The sequence below is a fragment of the Camelus bactrianus genome, chromosome 5 (assembly GCF_048773025.1).
Source record: "Camelus bactrianus isolate YW-2024 breed Bactrian camel chromosome 5, ASM4877302v1, whole genome shotgun sequence".
NCBI lineage: Eukaryota > Metazoa > Chordata > Mammalia > Artiodactyla > Camelidae > Camelus > Camelus bactrianus.
Genome location: NC_133543.1, coordinates 35,871,538 through 35,896,751, shown reverse-complemented (window position 1 = coordinate 35,896,751; position 25,214 = coordinate 35,871,538). Strand labels below are relative to the sequence as shown.

The following is a 25,214-nucleotide window of genomic DNA, read 5'->3' as shown; positions in this document are numbered from 1 at the left end:
CCTCACACCAGTCAGAATGGCCATCATTCAAAAATCCACAAATGACAAATGCTGGAGAGGCTGTGGAGAAAAGGGAACCTCCTACACTGCTGGTGGGAATGCAGTTTGGTGCAGCCACTGTGGAAAACAGTGTATGGAGATTCCTCAAAAGACTAGGAACAGACTTACCGTATGACCCAGGAATCCCGCTCCTGGGCATATATCCAGAAGGAACCCTACTTCAGGATGACACCTGCACTCCAATGTTCATAGCAGCACTACTTACAATAGCCAAGACATGGAAACAGCCTAAATATCCATCAACAGATGACTGGATAAAGAAGATGTGGTATATTTATACAATGGAATACTATTCAGCCATAAAAAATGACAACATAACGCCATTTGCAACAACATGGATGTCCCTGGAGAATGTCATTCTAAGTGAAGTAAGCCAGAAAGAGAAAGAAAAATACCATATGAGATCACTCATATGTGGAATCTAAAAAAAAACGAGAAAAAAAAAACAAAAAAAAAGAACATAAATACAAAACAGAAACAGACTCAGACATAGAATACAAACTTGTGGTTGCCAAGGGGGTGGGGGGTGGGAAGGGATAGACTGAGATTTCAAAATTTGTAGATACTGACAGGCATATGCAGAATAGATAAACAAGATTATACTGTATAGCACAGGGAAAATATATACAAGATCTTGTGGTAGCTCACAGCAAAAAAAATGTAACAATGAATATACGTATGTTCATGTATAACTGAAAAATTGTGCTCTACACTGGAATCTGACAGAACATTGTAAAATGACTATAACTCAATAAAAAATGTTAAAAAGAAAAAAAAAAGGATCCTACTGGTTGGGACTTCATATATAGAAAATAAAAGAACCAAAAAGAAAAAAAAAAGTTTATGTTTCAAAAGATATTATCAAAGAAGTGAAAAAACCATCTACAGAATGAGAGAAAATGGGGGGGAGCGGCGAGGGTATAGCTCAAGTGGCAGAGCACATGCTTATAATGCAGGAGGTCCTGGGTTCAATCCCCAGTACCTCCAGTACCTCCTTGAAAAATAAATAAGTAATATGTTAATGTATAACTGAAAAACTGTGCTGAACACTGGAATTTGACACAACATTGTAAAATGATTATAAATCAATAAAAAATGTTTAACAAAAAAACAAAATAGAGCTACAAAAAATAAATAAATAAATAAACAAACAAACAAACAAACCTAATTACTTCCCCCTCCAACAACAACAAAAAAAAAGAATGAGAGAAAGTATCTATAAATCGTACGTCCGAAAAGGGTCTAATATCCAGAACATACAAGAACTCTTACAACTGTACAATAAAAAGACAAGTAATCCAATTAAAAATTAGCAAGGATTTGAACAGATGGTTCTCCAAAGAAGATGCACAAATAGCCAATAAGCACATGAAAAATACTCAGCATCATTAGTTACTAGAAAAATCAAATTGAAACTACAAAGAGATACTACTACATGCCACTAAGATGGATATAAGCAAAAAGATGGACAATAAAAGTACAGGTGAGGATGTGGAAAAATTGGAACCCTCACACATTGCTGGTAGGAACGTAAAATGATACAGCTGTTTTGGATACAGTTTGGTAGTTCCTTTAAAAGTTAGGCATAGAGTTACCATATGATTCAGCAATTCCACTCTTAGGTATGTACCCAAGAGAAATGAAAACATATGTCCACACAAAAACTTGTACATGAATGTTCATAGAAGCATACTTCATAAAAGTAAAACAAAAACAACCCAAATCTCCATCTAAATGCATGGATACACAGAATATGGTATATCCATACAACAGAATATCTTTCAGCTGTAAGAAGGAATGAGGTGCTGGTTTATGAACCTTAAATCTTGAAAACATTATGCTAAGGAAGCTAGACACAAAAGGCTGGATACAGAATGATTCCGTTTATATGAAATGTCCAGAACAGGCAAATCCATGTGACAGAGAGTAGATTATAGAGATTGCTGGGGGCTGAGGGAAGCGGGGAATGGGGCGTGATTGTTCATGGGTATGTGATGTCTTTGTGGAGTCATGAAAACATTCCGGAATTAGATAGTGGTGATGGTTGCACAACTTTATGAATATACTAAAAAACACTGAATTGCATACTTTAAAAGGGTGAATTTTATGGCATGTGTATTTATCTCAATTGAAAATTAGCAGTAATGATGGAGAGATAGTTTCCTGTACTGCTGTTGAAAATGTTTACCAATAGAACTTCTTGGAAGAGAGGTATGGAAAAGGGGTAACAGATTTTTTCCTAAGAATTCAAACTCAAAGAGCTTATCCTTCATCAATAATTATGAATGTCACAACTTTAGCTATAAAGATTATCTGCAGGGTTGTTTATAATAGCAAATTATTGGAAATACCCTGAAGGCACAACAAAGATTTTGTTAAACCGATTATGGTACATTCATTCAGTTTAATATGAGCCACCTATTAAAATTATGTTTATGATACACTGTTAGCCAGAGAAAAAGAGGATACAAAACACAACATGCAGTATGATCCTAATTTTTTTTAACTACATACATATGCATCCATGCCTCCATATTACGGAAATAATAGAACTAGGCTGCCTAACACTATAGCCACTAGCCAATGTGGATATTTAAATTTAAATTCATAAGAATTCAGTTTCTCAACACTAGCCACATTGCAAGTGCTCAGGAAACACATGAGGACCATGGCGACTGGACTGGACAGCACAGAGCATGTCCATCATCACAGAAAGTGCTACTGAAATGAGCTGATCTAGAAGAGTACACACTAAGTGGGCTTCGAGGGGCTTTTTTTTTTTTCCTTTTTTAGTGGAGGTTCTGGGGATTGAATCCAGGACCTCCTGCAAGCTAAGCATGCGCTCTACCACTGAGCTGTTACCCTCCCCTCCATGGTGCTTTTAATTTTCTTCTCTTTATGTTTATTTTCCACTTTTTCTGGATTAAATATGTTTATAATAAAAGAATATTGCTGTTTTTATTTTTTGAAGATTCGAAATAAACTGGGAGAAGGGATCTGGAAAAACACTCACTGTGTGCCGGCATCTCACTGTGTGCCAGCATTGCCCACACCACAAATGGAGCGAGTTCCTTTGATCTCAGCAGCAAAGGGGCTGGTCCTCCCTTGCTAAGGACAACACCTTTGCACCTACAGGGCAGGAGCACACTTCACAGATGGATGTGTGCCTTTGATGGGTTACCAGAGTAAGCGAATGGCTGTTTCTGTTCATTTTGTCCAGATTTATAGTTGCTTTCTGGAGGAGAGGATTTGTAACCTCCTCACTTGGCCACAGCCAGAAGTCCTGCCTCCTAATACAGAATCTTAAAAATAATAATCTTGGTCCAGCAAGAGGTTTAGGGAAGAGGCACTCTCAACCTTCAGGTGATCAGTTCATGCTTTCTGGAAAACAACATGGAAATATGTATCTAAAGGCTTAAAAATATTATACCCCTTTAAGCAATTATGCCACTTCTTGAAACCCTATTCTAAGGAAATAATTGTGGATGTGCTCAGAGACTTAGCTAAAAGAATGTACATGACAGAGCTGTTGACAAGAGCAGAAAACTAAATTCAAGCTAAAAGTACAAGATACAGCCTTATGGTGAAATATTATACCAGCCATCAAAAATAATGCTATGCAGGAACATTTAACAACATGGAAAGTGTTTATAAAGGTTACGTTTTTGAAAATGAGTTTTAATGCAGTCTGAAAGGTATCATTTGATTTTTGTAGGAAAAAAATATATACACACATTTGCTTAGAAAAAAATTAAAATGATTAAAACGGAAACACTGTCAACTACTATGTGGGGGGAAAATATCTGATGGGGGAGGTAATCGATTATTTTCCACACTTTCTATAGTGAACATGTACCTCTGTGGTAACAGGGAAAAAATACAAGTTACTGTTCTTAAAAAGATGAAATTGTATGATTTAAGACAGGAAAACTTTGTCCTTAGAACTTAAAATAAAACTATCACTATAATCATTTTCACATTTAGCTCTGGGTTTCCTGGCTCCCAAGGCACAAAGAGACATATAAAGAATTATGTAGGCCTCCACTGTTTATCAGTTCTTCCCAGGAGATCAACAACCATCCCGGCACTAGAGTCTAAAAGACACGCACGACACCCATTTCTCGGTAACACTGATACCTCCCCTGTAGTGTGGAACAGCCAGGTTACAGCCCTCATCTTTGTTCTAACCGTTCTTGAAGTTGCTTAAGAACTCTGGTCCCCCAATCTTGCGGGATAAATACCACGTACACAGCGCCTATTTTTTCCATAATGTACTCCCATCCCTATTTTCCTACCATAGGAAAATAGTCCCAAAATACATGAGATATGTTTTCAAAAAGACACCAATGATACAACAGCCAGCTTTTATGCAGTATGTGGATGGTGTCACTGTTTCACGATACTACTCAGAAGACTGTCTCACGGGTGAAGTGGATCATATATGAAGAGTGGGAGATGTGACAAACTCTGAGAATGTATGTTTCTTAATAATACATCTGTTTAAGGGCCCTCTGAGAAGAGAAAGTAGAACAAAATAGGTCAGTGGCTATGGATGGTTGCTCTGAAAGTCGGTGGAAGCCACAAAGAGGCAGAGCTAAAATGATCAGCCCTGAGGCGGCCCCTGGCAAGCTGAACCTTCTTCATGACGAGAAGTCGCTTCCCAACTACACCCGTCAGAGGAGTCAGAGTCTCTTGAGGGCTCAGACGTGTGGGGCGGGGGTTGGGGGAGCTGAGCCCGCTACCCTCTGTTGATGTTCATCCTTCCTACAGAAACAATTTAAATTGGATTTCCCTCTGTCTTACCTACAGTTTCTCTCAGATCTTTGGATCTCTCAGCTCCAAGTCACTCCTAAAGAAAGCAAAGATTTCATAGAACTTAGGAAACTACTAAAACAGTGTTCTCCTCCTAAATCCTCCCTCCCCTAAGTACCTGCAATCTGTATGTCCGATGCTTACGGTAAAGGCCAAGACAAGTCTCTCCTAACCTTTCTTTCATCTGAGACCTCTAAGAGCACACACCCACTACACAGCTCACAGACACTCATCTTGCATGGCCTGTGTCCTCAGACAGGCTGTAGGCTATGAAATCCTGGCCCTCAGCACCTGCCACCGTGTCTTGTGCCTGAGTACTAAGGTGGCAGGTTCATCTAAATTCCCAGTTTGCCCACTGCCCCTTCGGTAACTTACAGATAAGGCTGGTAACACAACTGTTAGCAAAGCAATGGTGCTAAAAGGTCAAAGTTTCTTGACGGGAAACACAGTTTTCTAAGATTAATTCAACAACTGAAGTTGTCGGTGATCACTATGGAGAAAGAGAATGAAATATTCTTCTTGACATCTAAGGAGTTCACAGTCTCCTGAAAACTAAAAATGCATATGTAGCTGACTGGGATAACATGTTATTTATATGAAAAAAAGTGGAAGACATATAAAAATCACAAAGAGAAAGTCATCAACAATGTTCTTCAAGAGGTGGTGTCAATGTACATCCCATTGAATTTGGACCACAGGACTAGAAATGGTGTCTAGAAGAAGCCAAGGGACCCTTCCTCTACTCTGGACGGATCTGCCCACTTGCAGAGCCCTGGCCTCTGAACCAGGCCACTCATTTGCAGAGAACTCCACACACAGAAACCCACCTAGTGCGTGACACTGGCCAAGGCAGCGAGGAAGCCAGCACAGCCGGAGGAACAAGCATCACCCTGGGGACAAGAAAGCTCTGAGGAGCCAGGAGAGCAGTCGTGAAACCTCTTGAAGCCTGTCTAGCGGAAGACGGGCTGGATAAGCATTTTTCATACTGCAAAAAACCACCCATTGGTTGAAATCGATTTAGAGGTACAAGACTTACAGTAATGGCTATTTCGTAAAAATGCTTGTCTGAGTGCGAGTGTGTGTGCACACAAGCATGTGCACTGGGTCATGCAAACAGATTTCTTTCAAAACAGTTTGCAAGGCTGTGAATTAGACAAATTGTTTGATAGGTTATAGAAGGACACATTTCAATTCAATAGGAGAACACCCTAACAGCAAAACTGTCTCACAACGGGGTTTGTTATTTTGAATGCCAGAGAGTGTCCAGGCCCTGAAAGACTTTAAGCAGCACCAAAACCATAGACAGTCTTGGAGGATATTCACATTGGTGGAAAGTTAAATGACAAGAACTCTAAGCTTCCTCCCCACGCTATGAGACTGTGAGTCTACATCACAGGCAACTACCACTGAACTACCATTGAAAGCACAGCTAGGAGGGCAACAACCCCACGAAGTCACAGGGGTGAATGCACACAGGCTGCAGTTTCACTGGGTCGTTTATACTGGAATAGCCCTTCTGTGAAAGGAAAAGCTGTGATACCCAGACCGAGGGTTCTCAACCTGGATGTACGTCAGCATCACCTGGGGAGCTCATAAAAGATGCCCATGCCTGGACCCCAACGTGCATTAGTTAAAACACTGGGGCCCAAGATTTGTATTTTACTTCATGTTCCCCAGGTGAGAGCTGCAAACCACTGATTTATATAATGACATTTTATAAAGCACAGAAGAAAGGAAAACAGAACTGGAACTTTACATGAGGATCACAAAAAAGAAAGAGCTGGAAAAACATCAAATCAAGCCTTCTGGACTCTGCTCAGGGCATAGACCTGAGAAGAGCATCACTCCCAGGCTTATAAATAAAAAGCTAGATAAGCTGCAAGTTCATAACTTTCTTGAATCCATTAAACAGCTGAGGTCACGGGGAACAAAGCAGTCCAGAATCTGAGGAAACCAGGCACCTGCAGGAAAAGACAAGACATGAGCATTTGTCTACCGGAGGCAGATGCATCTGGACACCGGCTAACAAGCACCAAGCAACACGTAACAATGGAATATTGCCGGAGAGCTGAAAGAGCACGGAGCCGGACCACTCAGGCACAGCACGAAAGGAAGACCTGAGGCTGACACCAAGGCGGACAATGAGAAAAGCCCTTCAGCAAACCAGCCCCAGCTCTAAACTCAAGGCATCAGCAAAGGAATCTGAAGTCTGTGCTGCACTGAGGATACGCACACCAACAACAGACCTCAGATCCAGTCAGCTCCTGACCAGACTGACCAACGCCCTAACGCCGAAGACCTCGTGGAGATCGAAAGGCATTCCCGTTTCCAGGCATAAAAACTATTTAGCTCAGTCTCTAATATCCTACACAAGATGTCCAGGTCTCAACAAAACATTACAGAGCACACAAAAAGCAAGAAAAACCAACATTGACAAGAGACACAGCAATGAACAGAATCAGACTCAGCTATGACACAGATGGGGAAGCTATCAGACACAGAATTTAAAATAACCATAATTAACGGTAAAAGATCCTAGAAGAAAAGGTGGACACATGAAATATCAAATGTATAAGTTGAACACAGAGATGGAAACCATAAAAAAGAATCAAATGGAAATGCTTGAAAGGCTAAACACAGTAACAGAAATGAAGAATGCCCTCAAGAGGCATTCCTCAGATTTGACACATCAAAGGAAAGAATCAATTAACTTGACAAAGGCAGACAAAAATTATCCCAACTAAAACAAGAAGAAACAAAAAGAAGAATGAAACAAAACAGTGTCCAACAGCTGTGGAATAATACCAAAAAAATCCTAACCTAGGTGTAATTGAAAGTTCAAAAGGAGAAAAGAAAAGGAAAAGAGCAGAAGAAATATTAGAAGAAATAAATGCTGAGAATTTTCTAAAAATTAATGACATTATAAATCAATAAAAAAAAGTTAAAAAAAATAAAAAATAAAATAAATAAATAAAAATTAATGACAGATACCAAACCAGAGAACCAAGAACCTTTTTGAGCACAAGACTACAGAGGGTAAACACCAAGCATGTGCATGCATGTGCGCACACACACACATCATATTAAAGCAGCTGAAAACCAAAGACAAAAAGAAAATCTCAAATGCAGTGGAAGAAGATGAAACACTACATACAAAGGAACAAAGATAAGAATGACAGAAGACACCTTGTCAGAAGGCATGCAAGTAAGAGGACAATGAAGTCACATTAAAGTGCTGAAAGATAAACTGTCAACCCAGAATCCTATACCCAGTGAAAACATCTTTCAAAAACAAAGAAGAAATAAGAACTGCCACAGCACACAAAACTACAAGAAATGCTAAATGCAGTTTCAGAGGCAGAAGGAATATGATGCTAGACAGAAACCTAAATCTACACAAAGAAATGCAGAGTCCTGGAAATGGAATAAATGAAAGTCAAAAACAATTCTCCTTTTTCTTATTTTTAATTGCTGTAAATGATAACTGATGTTTAAAGCAAGAGTCAGCAAACTACAGCCTACAAACCAAATGATGCCTGCCATCTGTTTTAGTGTTATCTATCATAAGAATGGTTTTTATATTTAAGTGTTGTTTAAGAAAAAAAGACTATGCAGCAGAGACCATATGTGGCCTCAGAGCCTACAGTATTTCTGAGCCTTTATTTAAAAAAAGGTTTGCTGACCCTTGGTCTAAAGCAAGAACAGCAGCAATGTTCTGTTTACAGCACATGTAGAGGAAAAATGACAACAACCATAGCACAAAGAATGGAAGAGAAGGACTTAGAATGTGCTGCTGAAACGTCCTTGGACTACACATGAAACAGTATAATGTTACTTGAAAGTCGAAGCTGATTAATTAAAGACATATAGATTTTAAAAACTCTAGGGCAATCACCACAAATGTTAAGCAGAAATAAAAACTTGAGATAAAAGGGAATCATAAGAAATGCTGAAGTAATAGGGAAAAAATGGAACAAATAGAAAATAGCTAGCAAGATGGTAGATTTTTGATTAAACCATATTACCACTACAGTTAATGTGAACAGTCTAACACATCAATTAAAAGACAGATATTGTCAGATTGATTAAAAAGTAAGACCCAATTATCTGAGGTCTACAAGGAACCTGCCTTAAATACAGATATAGACAAGTTAAAATTTAAAAAATAGGAAGACCTAAACAAGCAATCCTCCAATGAAGACATACAAATGGCCAATAGGCACATGAAAAATGCTCAATATCACTAATTATCAGAGAAATGCAAATCAAAACTACAATGAGATATCACCTCACATCAGTCAGAATGGCCATCATTCAAAAGTCCACAAATGACAAATGCTGGAGAGGCTGTGGAGAAAAGGGAACCCTCCTACACTGTTGGTGGAAATGTATTTTGGTGCAGTCATTACGGAAAACAGTATTGAGAGTCCTCAAAAAACTAAAAATAGACCTATCATATGATCCAGCAATCCCACTCCTGGGCATATATCTGGAGGGAACTCTAATTCAAAAAGACACACACCCCAGTGTTCACAGCAGCACTATTTACAATAGCCAAGACATGCAAATAACCTAAATGTCCATCAACAGATGACTGGATAAAAAAGTTGTGGTATATTTATACAATGGAATAGTACTCAGCCATAAAAAGAGAATAAAATAATGTCATTTGCAGCAACATGAATGGACCTGGAGATCGTCATTCTAAGTGAACTAAGCCAGAAAGAGACAGAAAAACACTATATGATATCACTCACATATGGAATATATATTTTTTTAAAAAGACACAAAACTGAAGCAGACTCACAGACATAGAAAACAAATTTATGGTTACCAAGCAAGGAAAGGGATGGGAAGGGATAAATTGGGAATTACAGATTTGCAAATACTAACTACTATATAAAGAACAGACAAGTTTCTACTACATAGTACAGGGAACTATATTCAATATCTTGTAGTAGACCTATAATGAAAATGAAAAGGAATATATGTATGTATATGTATGACTTAAACACTGTGCTGTGCACCAGAAATTGACACAACATTGTAAACTGACTATGCTCCAATTTTTAAGAAAAAAGTAAATATTAAAAAAAAAAAAACAGGAAAAGATATGGATGCAAACATTAAGCAAAAGAAAATTGGAGTAGCTATAGTATTTACACCCAAAGTAGATCCCAGAAAAAGGAATACTAACAAGGATTTGGAGGAATATTATATAATGAGAAGCCAACCACTCTACTAAGAAGACATAATCCTCAATGTGTATGTACTGTGGAATTAAAGAAACCAGCTAAAACTGAAATTGAGACGGGCCTGCAGGGGGAGCTCTCACACCCTACCATGCATCATCAATTACTCCAAACAGGAAGATGTTTCCTACTTCACTATCCAGCAGAAAGAAGAAAACTTCTGTCTGCTGGAGGACAGCCCAGCCAATCAGAGACAGTAACAGCCCAACCAATCAGAGACTGTAGCAGCCTAACCAATGAGAAGCCGCCACACATTGGAATTCCAGCTTCCTGCAACAAGACTCTCGTTATTACAGCCGCTCCCAACTTTCCACTTTTCCCTATAAAAGCAAGTTCCCCTTCTTTGTTCTTTGGATTTGCCAATGGTCCACCATAGTTCACATATCCTGAATTGCAATTCCTTTGTCTATCCCAGAAGAAACTCACTATTGCTGGTAAAATAACTAGCTTTATATTATTAAAGTTGACACCAATTAAGGACAGATGGTTAAAAACATGAATCAAAAAGTCACAGAACTGAAAGAAGAAATTTAAAAATCCACAACAGTAGCTGGAGAGTCTAACATGCCTCTTTATTACTGTTAAAATAAGTAGACAGAGAATCAGTAAAGACACAGAAGGCTTGAACAACCCTATCAAGCAACTTGATCTACTATTTCCACAAAATTCTACCCAATAATATCAGAATACACATTCTTTTCAAGTGCACCTGCAACATTCACCAATACAAACCATATTCTGGGCCATAAAACAAATGTGAACAAATTTAAAAGAACAGAAATCATGCAAACTATACCGTAAGGTAAGAGAATTAAACTAGAAACCAATACCAGGAAGACTTCTGGAAAATTTCCAAATATTTGAAAATTAAACAACATACTCTGAAATAACATATGGGTCAAGAGGAACTCTCAAGAGAAATTTTTAAATATTTTAATTTTAAATAAATGAAGATACACATATCAAAATTGTGGAATGCAGCTAAAGTAGTGGTTAGAGAGAAATGTATAGCACTAAATGCTTATATGAAAACAGAACAGAAATCTCAAATTAATATTTTAAGTTTACCCCTTAAAAAATAGGAGTGTAAATTAAACCCAAAGCAAGGTGAAATAAGGAAATAAAAAAGAGCAGAAATCAATAAAATTGAAAACAGAAAAATAAACAAAATTAATGAAGGCAAAAATATGGATCTTTGAATGAGTAATAAAGTTGATAAACTTCTAGACAGACTGAATAAGAAAACGATTGAAGACACAAATTACCAATATCAGGAATGAAAGGGGGACTATCACTACAGACCCCAAGGACATTAAATGGGTAGTAGAAGAATATCACAATTTTATGTCCATAAATTTGACAACTTAGGTGAAGAAGACCAATTCCTCAAAAGATATAGACTTCTAAAACTTATCAAGAAGAAACAGGCAACCTGAATTGTCCTACGTCTATTAAAGGAGTTAAATTTGTAGTTTAAAAACCTTTCATCAAAGAAAATTCTAGGTCTAGATGGTTTCACTAGTGAAATCTACCGAACACTGAAGGAAGAATAGCAATCCTACACAGTCTCTTCCAAAAATACATCACAACTAAGTGGGGTTTATCCCAGGAATACAAAGCTGATGCAACATTCGAAAATCAATCAGTGTACCTCACCACAGTAACGATGAAGAAAAATCGCATGATCCTGTCAAAAGACAGAGAAAAAGCATTCGACAAAATTCAAAATCCAGCCATAATAAAAACTCTCGGTAAACTAGAGATACAAGGGAAATTCCTTAATCTCATGGGGCATCTACAAGAAAAACCTCAACTAACATCATACTTCATAGTGAAAGATTATTTCTTCCCTATTATAAGAAACAAGGCAAAGATGTTTTCTCTCACTGCTTCTATCCAACATTGTCCTGTAAGTCTTAGCCAGCTGAATAAGGCAAGAAAAAGAAATAAAAGGCATCCAGATTGGAAAGGAAAAAATAAGAAATAAAACTATCTTTATTCACAGATAACATGACTGTCTATGTAGAAAATCCCAAAGAATCTACAAATATACCTCCTAGAACAAATAAATGACCTTAGCAAGGTAACAGAATACAGTGGCAAAACACAAAAATCAATTGTATTTCTATATACCAGCAACAAGAGCAACCCCGAAAATGAAATACTTAGGTATAAATCTAACAAAACACGTGGAAGATCTATATCTTGAAAACTGTCAAATGCTGATTTAAAAAAAATCAAAACAGAAATAAATGGAGAGATAAGCTACATTGTGTTCATGGATTAGAATACTGAATATTGTGAAGATGTCAGTACTTCCAAAATGAGTCTATAGGTTCAGTGCAATACCATTCAAAATCTCCGCTGAATTTTTTTGTAGATATTGACAAGCTGACTCTACAATTTGTGTGAGAAGGCAAAGGAACCAGGAGAGCAATAAAATTTTCGAAAAAGAATGAGGTTGGAGGATTTATACTACCTGCTTTCAAAACTTATTATAAAGTCACAGTATCAAGACGGTGTTGGCACAAAGCAGGCACATAGATCAATGGAACAGAACTGAGAGTCCGGAAATAAACCCTTGTAATTATGGCCAATTGATTTTCTACAAAAATGTCAAGACAATTCCATAGGGAAAGGATAGTCTTTTCAACAAATGGTGCTGTAACAACTGGAATTCCACATGCAAAAAGAAAAAAAAAAGTTCCTTGACTCACAGTTTACACCTTATATAAAAATTAACCCAAAATGGATCATACACCTAAGTGTAAAACATAAAACTATGAAACTTCTAGAAGAAAATGTAGAAAATTTTCAAGACTTCTAGCTAGGCAAAGAATCCTTAGATACAACAACAAGTCTTATCCATAAAAAGATTGGTAAATTGGCTTAGCAAAGTTTAAAAAAATTTTTTTTTACCCTGAGAAAGACACTGCTATGGGAATTAAAAGGTAAGGCTGAGAGAATTCATTTGAAAATCACATTTCCAACACAGGACATATATTCAGATTATGTAAAGAACTCTCGAAACTCAACAATGAGAAAACAAACAACCCAGTAAAAATAGGTAATCAAAATTACCTCTGTGTAACACTTCTATGCTGTAAATTTTTACTTGAATTTGTGTATTTTTCCAGTTATGGGTCCAAACAACGTTTCACCAATTTTTATTTACACCGAATTATAGCCTGGAAGTAGGCTTTTGATCTCTGTTAACTTTTGACACACTTTACACTGCCCTAAAAAAATGTTTTAAAAAACCATTCATTTTCTTTGAACTGAGGAGACAATTTTCATATACGTCTTTAGTAAAGAGACCATTTCTTCCTATCAAATAAAATTGGCTCTTTACACACACCCAAAAAAGTTATAACTTTCTGAGGCATCAAAATTTACACTGTCACCTTTTAAATAATGAACCCTGAGCATGAATCACCACACTTTTAACCACATACTTCCTTCTTCCCCTAGTACCAAATCTAAACAATTCTGGAACACAATGATGAAAGAAATGACCCTTATGTTCCCTTTGCTCATATTTCTTCATTTATTTCTCACCACCTGGTACCATGTTTTGTAAGTCACTGTAGATCATGTTTGGGAACAATGGGAGGTATAATAAACAAACAGAGAGATTCTGCATGAAAGAAATGCTTTAAGATCAAGTTATTCAATATGTAATCCTCTTCTTCCAAGTGAACGTCCTTTTTTGCCCGGCACCATACCCGCTCAGGCCATATTTCTCTGCTGGAAACCAGAGAGAGACTAAACCTTGAAGGCTGCCAGCACCACGCCTGGCGTGTTTCCAACTACTGCACTCTTCTCTTAACCTATCTCATTCTTCACAGCAGTACATCTCAGCGCCTGACATACGAGACAAAATAGACATGCCTCCTTCCAGTAGAGTGTAAGTTCCATGAGAACAGGGACTTTGTCTTTCTTGTGTACGCTTTTTATCCCCAGAACAGTGTCTGCCACACGGGAGCTGTTCAATAAATACTGGTGCATGAATGACTCCCAAGGCACCTCTCCACCTCATTCCCTCACATTCTCCCTGGGCTGCCCTGGGCAGGACTGCTGATGGAAACAACAAAATATGCTGCCTTCCACGCCCTCCTTTCTTCCAGGATTAATGACTAGGTCTTTTTGCCAATTTCTGGGCTGAGTAGATACTGAAGATGGAGGAGCATGAGAAGGAGCACCCCTGGCTGCCCAGTCTAACTCCAAACGTCCACCAACGTCCACCGTATCAAACGGAAACAAAAAGCAGCACTCACGTCAGACTGCAAAGGAAAACAGTCTCGGTGTTCTTGGTGCTCTAGCAGTAGATGGTGGAGCCTGGTTTCCTACTAAACACAACTATGAAGTATTCACCTGCTGGGCGATCGTCAGGAGAACTGCTTTCTAGTCCAGGATCTACCACTAACTGCACCTTCACCAAAGATTTAGAGCGGCAAGTGTTCTCAGGAGGGGGCGGGGAGAAGAGAAAGGGGGTCCTGGGGGGTGGGAGGCACAGCAGAACCAGTTCTGAGGCTTCTTCAAACTACGCATGGCCCCTCCCTGAATTCCTCCAGCCCAATCCACCCCACAGAGGTGCCACCATAGAAAGAGCCACTGCTGCTGTCACCATGGGAGTAGGACAAAGGAAGAAAAACTCTTTCAGGTTTTGAGTGTAAGTTCTTTGAGGAATGAGACCGAGATGTAGGCTTCTTAGGGACACCCAGAGTGGCATCTGACACAGGGTACTCCTGTCTCTACTGCATCTCCAACCTCAGCTCCTTTCCTCTCCTCGACCACACCCAACACTTCTCCTATTGTCCTGAACGTCTCCTGATTGCCCAAGAGGCCAAGTCTGTCATCATCTGTCACCACCCGTTGGAGACACGGATGACTGCCTACCTAACAGCCTGATAGGCAGTCTTGCTTTCTTCCCCGCTAACAGAATTCTGATTTTCAGATACGGGCCTCACTGTGCTCAGGGAAGGTGAACCCTCCCCCAGCTCCAGAACACTGCTTGGCCACAACAATCACCACCACCCTCTTCTTCTTTGCCAGTGACTGGTTAAGCATGGGCATGTGACCATTCTGGTCAATGGCACAAGGAACTTCCAAGAAATTTTGTTCTTATCTAGAGAATCACTGAGAAGCAAGCCGTCTCCCTCCCTTTTTACTTGGATGCTCTCATGTGAAGGCATAATGGAGCTCCAGCCACCCTGTGGCAGGGCAGGGAAAACCAAGAGAAACTTCAAGAAGCCAGCCTAGAACTGGGACCACTTTGAACCACCTACCTCTAGGCTTCTTAATCAAGACAGTAATGTAACCTAAATAATGTTACTTACAACAGAAAGTCCCCTAATATACCCCACCATTTGGCCTGGGAAGTCCCTCCAACTTTTTCTCCTAGAGCAGCCCTACTCGTCTCCAATTTAGAGATCATCCAGTTTCCTTGGGAAGTCTTCGCTGTCCCCAGACAGGTAAACAGTCCCAGACACTGTTATCTGCACATCTGCCTCTCCAACTAAACTGTGAGCTCCTCAAAAGCAAACATTTTCACCCTTGGCAGAGGCCCTGGCATGTGCTGGGCATTTATTAAATGTTGAATGAACAAACGAATGAATGAACAACAAAACAACGAATTAGAGGATGAACATGCAGAATGCCTTCTACGCCTTGGATAAAGACTTGACAATTGACAGATGGAATATGGTGTCCAGGCTGTCTACACTCTACTAAAGATTTCCTTTCGGTGGTAGTGAGCAAAGGCAGAGATAATGCAATGAATAGGTCCTATTTTTATCTTCCCCAAAGTCAGACTTCTCATTGGGAACTGTTCCCTCCCAAATCCCAGACAACTAGGGTAGGACCATATCTATCACAGTAGCATTTGAGCAAAGTACCCACTCCTATGGTGGAAACCCCTCCCTGTCCACTGAGATGGCTTGGCCCTGCTTTGTTCTAGAATATTAAGATTTGCTATAAGGATGGAGGAGATGGAAGAAGAGAGAGACAACCCTCCCATTACCCGCTCTCTCTAAAGGAACAGATAAGCCTGAAGGTGCCAGTGCTTTTTATCACCCCATACTAAGAATCAGTCAACACAGAAGGAAAAAGAGCCAAGATATATATGAGAGACAACAAGCCCTGAAACCTTATGTGAGCCCCTGGATCAAGCTATGACTGAAGCTAAAACCCTCAGCCTTTTCATTTAGGTGACCCAATTTCTATACTGCATAAGGCAATTTTCAAGTGACCAAAACCCAACCCAAAGAATTCTGACAAATACAGTCCATAGTGACGAAAGCAGGCTGATAACATCCCTTCTATATTCAAGGCCTGTGCAGTGGCACCTCTCAAACTTGGTCTCTAGGATGCTTGGTGTCAGGAATTAAGACAGTCTGGAGGAGGCTGGGCCATGAACAAGTCAGAGTGAAAAAAAAAAATGCCACCCCTCCAAAAACACCACCACCACCACCACTGTTTTCTCCTAAAGGAGGGCAGCTGGAGCCTCCTGGATCTCCCTTTTGTTCAGAAATGAGTGGGGACCTCTGGGAGGTAGGAAATGTTACAGTGACAGAGAAAAAAATGGAGACAATTCTCATCAAGCAATGTTCTATGGGCTTTATGAACATCATAAACTTAAGGCTGTTGTAAGGATTATAATACCCATTTTACCTTTGAGGAAACCGAGGGTCTGTGAAGTTAAGTAACTTGCTCAAGGTCACACAGCTAGTAACTAGAATTTAAATTCTAGACTTTTTCCACTTTATCATTCTGATGGCTAGGACCTGGGAGATGGAGAGCACCCCTCCACACCAGTCCCCCACATCGCCCCAGGGCACAAAGACCTGGATGGAGCCTTACAACCTCAGGCCCCTGGAGTCAGAGCAGCCTCGCATACCCAGTGTTTTGGAAGCCCCAGGTAACTAACCCAGGTGTATGTCGGTGATTCGACACGAGCACCAAAAGTAAAGAACCACGCAGAGGGAGCACGGCAGGGTCGCGGGCCACTGGAAAGCACCGCAGAGAGAGAGGCGGGAGCTGGCTCTGGGCTCCCCCAAAGGCCTGAGCCCCCGGCACAGCTCCGCGCTCTCCTCCGCAGTCGGCCCCCCAGCCTCCCCTCTCTCCACCAGCGCCGCGGAAATAGTGGCTCCTGGGCCACTCGGAGACCCTCGGAGACCCTCGCAGCCCGGGTCCTGCCCCTGCCTCCGCCCGCAGCTCCTGCCGGGCCCAGCTGTTCGCAGCTGCTCGCCCCCAGGCAGCGACGGGACCCCGACCCCTCCGCTGCGCCGCGGCCCGGGCGCGCCGGGCGGGGGCGCCCCGCACTGCCCGCCGCAGCCCCGCGGCCCCGCAGAGCCCGGGCGCGGGGCCCGCCTTCTCCCTCCCCCCGAAGCCCCGCCGACCACCTGCCCCCGCCCGCCGTGCCCGGCCCGCTCACCTGCACCGCCGGGCCTGTCCGCGCACCCGCCGGACCGACTCCCGACTCCCGGTCCCGGCTCGGAGCGCGCCCGCGGGGGGCCGGCGTTGGTGCGGCCGCGCGGGGCGGGGCGGGGCGGGGCGCGGCTCCTCCCCTCCCCGAGCCACCTGGGGCGCCCGGGAGGGGGCCGGGCCGGGACAGGTGGGCCCCGCCCGCCGCGAGCAGCCGGGGGCTCGGGCTCCTCCGGGAGTTTCGGGGATCCTCCGCGGGGTGGAAGGGAGAGGCCGCATGACACCTGGGGCAGTTAGTGCTTGGGAGGCGGCGGGGAGCCAGGGGCCGGCCTGTCTCTGCACAGCCTGGTCCGATGGAGAAATGGATCACAGAGTTTGTGAGCCAGACGCCGCTGAGCACAAGGAGGGGAGGCCAGCCCCTTTCTTTGTGGGCTGTAGACCCGAGAACCGCGACCCAAGGGGTGAAAATGATGGCGCCAAAGGCAAGTTCAGAATTGGAAGAGCTCAGAAAAGCTTCTACCGACCATCCAACCTGACCCTCCCCCAAATGATTCTACCCCTTTTTAAAATAATGGTTGTAAGCTGTAAATAAGATCATTTCAGATAGTGATGTCCTCCCTGGCCCTGGACTGTAAGCCCCAGGTTGGGCAGGAACTTTCCCTGTCCACTGTTGAATCACCAGAGCCATGAACAAACCAAGGACTGAGCAGGTGCTCAGGTAATACCTGATGAACAAATGAGGTGTGATCCAGTCTTTTGAGTCAAGCCTCCTGCTGGTCCGCCCAGGCTAGAGTCTGCTCCAGCATCACTCACACTTTGTCAGCGAGAGCCCAGAGTCAATCTGCCTACTTCCAGGCCACTCATCCTCTCTGGATTGCTTACCTCCCTTCCCAGTGCCAGCCAAGCAGCTGGTTTGTGGGAGGTCCACACACCTTTGCTCTCAAGCAAATCTTTAACTTCTGAAGATGTCACAGGCAGAAGAATTTAGACATAGAATACTGTGCCACCAGCCTTGCACTGTGGAAACACAGCCCAGAGTTTGGGTGACTGAGCCAAGATCCCATGGCTGGTAGCACAGCTGAGTTTGGGGCCCAGGAGTGGCAGGGAAGTCTTGACCGGGGTCAGAACTTCTGCAGAAACAGGGCTTGGGTTTGGTCTGAGTTCTCTAACCTGTGGCCTTTCCAGGCCTCTCAGAGGTCAAGTGTGACCTGAGCTACTTGGATTTACTAAGGCCCTGACAGTTTCAAAAACAAAGATGTGTCAGAAGGGGATAGTAAGAATGTGGTATATTTTTTAAGTGTTCCATCAAACAAACAAATGGTCTTAACACACAAAGCAGAGGAGATGAATTATGATGCAGCTACTCACATGTTCACTTCAAGACTTGTCAAAGAAATCCATTCCAAGCGCACTGCCGGAAATGCTGCACAACTACACAGTTGCATGGAGAACATTCCTTCCTGTAACTATTTCCATACACTTCAGTGACTGCACATTAAACCCCAGAAGCCAAAATCGGAAGCTGTCTGTTAAGGTGAAGTCAGGGCTAAGTGGCCTGCCCCACCCCTACCCCCAGCAACAGGCCCAACAGTCTCAAGAACTGGACCCCCGTCCCCCTTCATCAGTGAGCCCTGCACACTGGGTGTTTAAGATGTGGTGAGGCCCGGCTGGGAAAAAACTTCACACCTAAGGCCAAGCTGGGAAAAACGCACAGGAGATGCCCCACTAGGTGTGCCTGCTCCAGCTGCACTCCCTCTGTGGTGGGTGGGGAGGCTGGTGTCCCAGGGTGGGGCTGTGGAGGGGCCTGCCCTTGGGACAGACACTGGTACCAGCAGGTGAGGCTGAGCTCAGGAGCCGCTCTGGGTCTTACCCACGAGCAGTGGACCCAGCCCTTCTCGTGTGTCAGTTTCAGTCAGTGGAGCATGTGATCCCCTGTGATTTAGGATCCTCTCGCTATGTGTGTGATCTTGGCTGGGCCAGCCTGGTAGGTTTGCCACCCAGGCTGGCCTAGGAATTATCAGGCAGGTATAAATTCTGCCCTGGTGTTCGTGTTCGTGTTCTCTCTCTCTCTATCTCTCTCTCTCTCTCTATCTCTCTTTCTCTCCTGGGCTTGCTAAGTGACCCTAGGCATCTTCCTCAGTTACGCATTTCTCTCACTTGGGAAACATGCAGGCGTGAAATCAGACAAGATTTCTGCTGAGGTTCTTTGCTTGAAAGAGGTAACTGAAATATGAAGGTCTGATATCATCATGAGGTTAAATGAAATAACACACGTCAAGTGTGTGAGTGCAGCACCAGCTCAAAGCACCTGCTCAATAAGCGGTACTCTTACTCTTTAATGGGGCTCAGCGTGGCGGGGCTAAGGGAGTCAGCCGATGTCTGCGAGTCATTAAAGTGCTAAAAAAAAATAAGGGCAAAACCATTGAAAGATCTCTGAAGAACCTAGACTAAATTAATTAATCTTTGCAAATAACTGTGTGTTATTCTTCCCTGCTGGCCCCTAGGAAAAGGATTTTTGAACTAGGACATCTTCAGGTTCTCCTGTCTCTAGTTCCCTGAGAGCATAATGGAAGAGAAATTATCCAAAAAGGAAAAAGTCCAATATTTTTCTGAGCCTTGAGATGTATTTTCCTTCCTAATCATACCTACCTTTTCACAGGACTCAGTGTGTACATTAATACTGTACATCATTTTCTGAGCACATTTTTCAGTGAAACAATGCATATAAAGTACCTGGAATAGTTCCTGGCACATAGCAGCTGCTCAATTAATTATAACGACTATGGGAGAGGTATAGGGCAGTGACCAGAAATATTAGGGTCAGAAAGAGACATGAATTCGGGTAGGCAAATCTGATAACCACTTTAATTGCAAGTTCACTGGTTCTGGAGTCAGACTGGGTTCAAATCCAGCAACCACTTACCAGGTATGTTAATCTCTCCATGCCACAGTGTGTCCTGTAACATGAAGATAATGTTAGGATAACGTAGGAAAAAGCTGGGAGACGTAAATGGAACAGCTAGCCTTCAGTGAGCAGCTGCTTTGTGCTCGGCACGAGTCTAGGTGTTTAGATTCTCTTTTGAGGGTTGCCTTTAGGGTAGGAATTCTTAATCAAGGATCACAGACCCTGAAACTGGATTTTGTGTCTGCATATATTTTTCCTAAAGAGAGCATCCACAGCTGTCCTTAGATTTGCAAAGAGGTTTGGGTCTTAAGACTACTGAGGAATCATTGCCTTCTAGACCCACCCAAGGGTTTCAGAGCTGAGACACTTAGTAGAGATCACACAGGCCAAACGACCTCCAGAAGGAGGGGCCCCTGGATGCTTGCACAAGACATAGATCACTGCTCCTGAGAATTCCGATTCAGGAGGGCAGAGAGGTTTTGAAACAAGCACTTGGTTGCTTCTCACTGAAAGGTGAGCCTACAAAACTGATCTCGTCCAAACTTCCTATTGCATAGGTGAGGAAACTGGCCTCGGGACCTGTTCACTTTGAACCTCCCTCAACCCCGCATCTACTGAGAAGCCTCCTTCCCTCTAAGTGAAGCCCTCAGCCCACCTGAACCAAGGAAATGAAATGCTTCACCCTCCACAACCCAGGTTCACATGAGCAGCACTTAGCAAGCAAAATCAGGCTTCTTTCAACAGGAAAATAAAATGTGCAGCCACCTCTGGATCAGCCCTCAAATCTCAAAGAAGCCTGGATCTTGCCTGCCAGGATTTTGGATGTCTCACTCCAGTACCCACGCCCTTCACCCCAGCCCATCCCACTCCACACACCCCACTGTATCTAACTCTATTATTTGAACAGCTGAGGCTATTCAGCGAACACTTTCAACTGACAACCTACAAAAATGTAGATGTTTTGTTCCACTTCCTAAAGCCACAGGCTAATTAGACCCTGAAACAGAGGACTTTGCTTGATGCCATGTCATTGTGTGAGGCCCACGGTGGGAAACCCTTCTTGCCAGGCAGATCTGGGCAAGGACTGAGCAAGAACAGGGCGGGCAGCAGCTGCGGCCAGAGAGGGTCTGTTTTAGAGATGCCCCAAAATGTCAGCCTAAGAATTATCAGACAAAACTCAGAATCTTCTCTACGTGCTTACCAAGGGCAGCCAAGGGTGCTTAGTTTTCTTTGGGTTTTTGATGTTCACCAGTCACAAAGTCCTGATGTAGCAGAAAGTTGAAATAACCTTCCCAAAGTGAGTTGAGCACACCTCTCATGTACGAGGCCAGCAAGCAAAATGTCCAAGGTGGCACACTGCGACCGTTCCATTTCCCTGAGAAGACTATAAAAAGATGTGGCTGGCCCCCTCGGGCCTGTGCTTGACCCTGAGGCTGGCAAATCAGCTTTTCCATATTTATCCCACAGAATTAACTCTAACCTCTCAGGGACTATGGATCAGTGTGAATTTGCTCGGCTGTCAAAAACACATCAGCTAGGGATGGGAGGGCCCTCTTTTCCTTGGTTTCAGAGTGAGCACTAAAGCAGGGACTACAAATATATGGGTCTGCTTACAAAGTTGCTGGCTACAAAAATGCATAAATGCCTTTGTTGTTGTGTTTACCCAGGAAAGAAGCTCCTGATTATTCCAAACTGATTCCTTACTTTCAAAGGTGACACAAACATATTTATCATCTTTATAATTTGCTAGGTCAATGAGAAACTGAAATACCATTATGGAGAAAATTCTTTGTGTAAAATCAGAGTTCTAGTGCCACAAACACACCAAGAAAAATCTGCCCCGGGACCTTTGCACTTACCATTCCTGCTGCTTGGAACTGTCTCCGGATCTTTGCAAGGCTGGCTTCTTTAATCATGCCCAGAGGCCTTCCCTGACCACCCAAGCCACGTGTTATCATAGCACCCTGTTCAGTTTTCTTTGTGGCACTTAACTGTACTGAATCATTTTAGAAAGCATTGCTCACTGGTTTATAACTTGCCTCTAAGAAAATGAAGACTTTGTCTTATTTACCACCTCTCCCCAGCTCTGAAAACAATGCTGAGTACAATGTAGGTGCTCAAATCTTTGTGGAAAAATTGCTGAGTGCTTACATTTTTGCAGCAGGCTTTGAGTGCCTCACATGAAGATGTCAACTGCTCCTGTACGTTGCTTAGGTCTGGGAACAAGCTGTGGTCTGGAACTGGAGCACGGTTTCGGCTCAGTCTCTCCACGCTCTCGGGCAGCCACGTGACCCCGGGGAGAGCCTAGCCTCCTGGTTAAGAACGTGTTCTCCGGAGCCAGCTCCAGCACTGCCCAGGTCTGCGGTGCTGGGCAGCTCGCCTCACCTCTCCACACCGCAGTTCCCTCATCTGTCTGTGGGAAGAGTAACAGTACCACCCTCACCTATTCCTCGTTAAGAGACTCCAGAAAGCACAAGCAGGGCAGGCTCTTACCGTGAGCCGGGCACGGTACCGAGCACTTTGCTTCACAGAGAGGTTAGGTACTTTGCAAGGCACTTGGGTAATCCGGGGAAGACTGGGGGCTACTGGAACCAGTCCAGAAGGTGCTGAAGGCCATTCTTAATCACCAGGGTCCTGACACACAGTACACACATGATGCATGACTGTGGCAAAACATTTTCACACAACTGACTTCAACAAGGCTTAACCTCACGTCTGGGAGGCTTCATTGTAGTCAGAGTGATTGTGATTGGCCTCGTCTTTGTGGGCCAGGGTTTGGTGCAGCACAGTGGCACCTGAGTAGAGGGAGGTGCTCTGGGCTCTGGCCCTCTAAGTGTGCCGGGTGGGGTGACACTGAAGCTCGCTGGGCAGAACCAGATGAGCCCCAATGGCCCTCACAGCCTACTCTTCCATAAATACTGATGTACCCGTACCTCTTCTAAGAACTTCCCGACTCATGCATCCAATATAGTAAAGTGAAATCCACTCCAAAAGGCACTGTTCACGTACAGCAGCTCACAGGGGAAACTGGGAGTGGCAAAAACTGAGGTGGGCACGCAGCAGACTGAAGTAGAAGGAGTCTGAGTTCTGGAGCCCAAAGTCACCACATGACCTCAGACAAGCTACTTGAACTCTGGGGATTTCGGTTTCTCCTAGGTGTAATATCCAAAAGGAGACGGTATAAAGCAGAGACCATGATCACAGTCATCTCCCGTTTGCCAGCGGCGGGACGCCGTACAGAGGGCAGACCCTGCCTGTACTGTGCAGTGAGTTCCCGCCCCTGGTGTGCATGGTGCTGGGTCGGGAGGTGGGGAGCTTTCAGATACCAGGAACTTTCTTTTTGTTTTTTAATTGAAGCATAGTTGATTTACAATGTTGTGTTAGTTTCTGATGTACAGCAAAGTGATTCATATATATATATATGTATGTGTATATATATGTGTGTATATATATATATATGTAGATATATACACACATACACACATATACATATAATTTTTCATACTTTTCCATTATGGTTTATTACAGGATACTGAATATAGTTCCCTGTGCTATACAGTAGGACTTTGTTATTTTATAGATATTTTCTATATAATAGCTTTTATCTGCTAATCCTAAACTCCTAATTTATCCCTCCGCCACCCCCTTCCCCTTTGGCACCCATCAGTTCATTTTTGATGTCTGTGAGACACGGGGTACCTTCTAGCAGAAGGAGCAGACAGCTTGCTTCCAGATGCTGGCAGAAGCTGCGTGTGCTTTTGTGTTCAGGCTTGGCCAAGAGACTCCCCGCACATCCCTGATCTCACTTTGGGGAACTTGTTAAGCTCCTACAAAGATGCTGCTGGGCTGCAGGCTCTCAGCACTAGCTGTGGTTACATTACTGGGAATCTGAATGGACTTGATTCATGATCTCATGTCAGGACAGAGTGGGGAGCACTCACAGGAGCCCTCGGTATGAGGAGCCACTGGGCACAAAGAAGGAAGCTAGCCCCAAGCCCTGCTCCCTGCAGGAGAGCTCCCATGAGATTCGCTCTCACCAGGTAGAATCACATGATTCCCGGGGTGTCTCAGGCTTCCCTCCTGGGGACGCTAGGTGAAGGGAAAGCTGGGGTCCAGGGCAAAAATACCTTCTCCTGGGAAGTTTTTTTTTAATTGTAACTCTCAGAAACATGGCAATAGGCCCCAAGTGGAGTCCCTTATGCTAAGCCCCATGTCACCAAACTGAGACTTAATTACAGTTTCAGCCTTCCCAGAAATGGAATGTTAAACCAGGCAATCAGGAATCACCTGATCATCAGCACTTAGGCAATCTGCCCTTAGGCAATCTGCCCGAGAGACCCCTGCCAGCCCCTAAAGGAAAGTGAGCTTGCATTTGCAATAACCAACCTGCTTACTGCCTCATTGTTTCCGTTCCCTTTGGCCTATAAAAGTCTTTCATTTAGTACAGCTCCTCAGCACTTCTTTCTGTCTGCTAGATTGGATGCTGCCCGATTCACGAATCACTGAATAAAATCAAATAAGACCTTTAAGATTTACTCCGCTGAATTTCATTCTTCAACATAATCTCTTATACTTGAGTAGCACTTTTACAAGATGCTTGCACACAATTTCTTATCTGATCCTCACAACATACTGAACTGTGGAGGGCAGTGGGCTACAAATCTCTGTAATTCGGGTGTGGAAATGAGGTCATTGAGACTCTGCACGTGGTCATTGACCACGATCACATAGTGGGTCAGTGGGATTTAGAGTGGGATCCA

General features: G+C 43.0%; 1 protein-coding gene across 3 annotated transcripts in view; it reads right to left on the bottom strand.

Annotated features, from left to right (window-relative positions):
• The window catches only part of LYPD6B (LY6/PLAUR domain containing 6B), a 175,040-nt gene extending 157,378 nt beyond the window's left edge, over positions 1-17,662 (bottom strand). The window contains exons 1-2 of one of the 3 annotated variants that reach the window (XM_074363623.1): positions 17,560-17,591; positions 4,864-4,909 (exon numbers count right to left, since the gene is read on the bottom strand). The gene's annotated coding sequence lies outside the window, so the exon portion shown is untranslated. Of the gene's footprint in view, positions 1-4,863; positions 4,910-17,559 lie in introns of all 3 variants that reach the window. The other 2 variants (XM_074363622.1, XM_074363625.1) reach the window with 2 other exon arrangements.
• Positions 17,663-25,214: the final 7,552 nt, after the last annotated feature.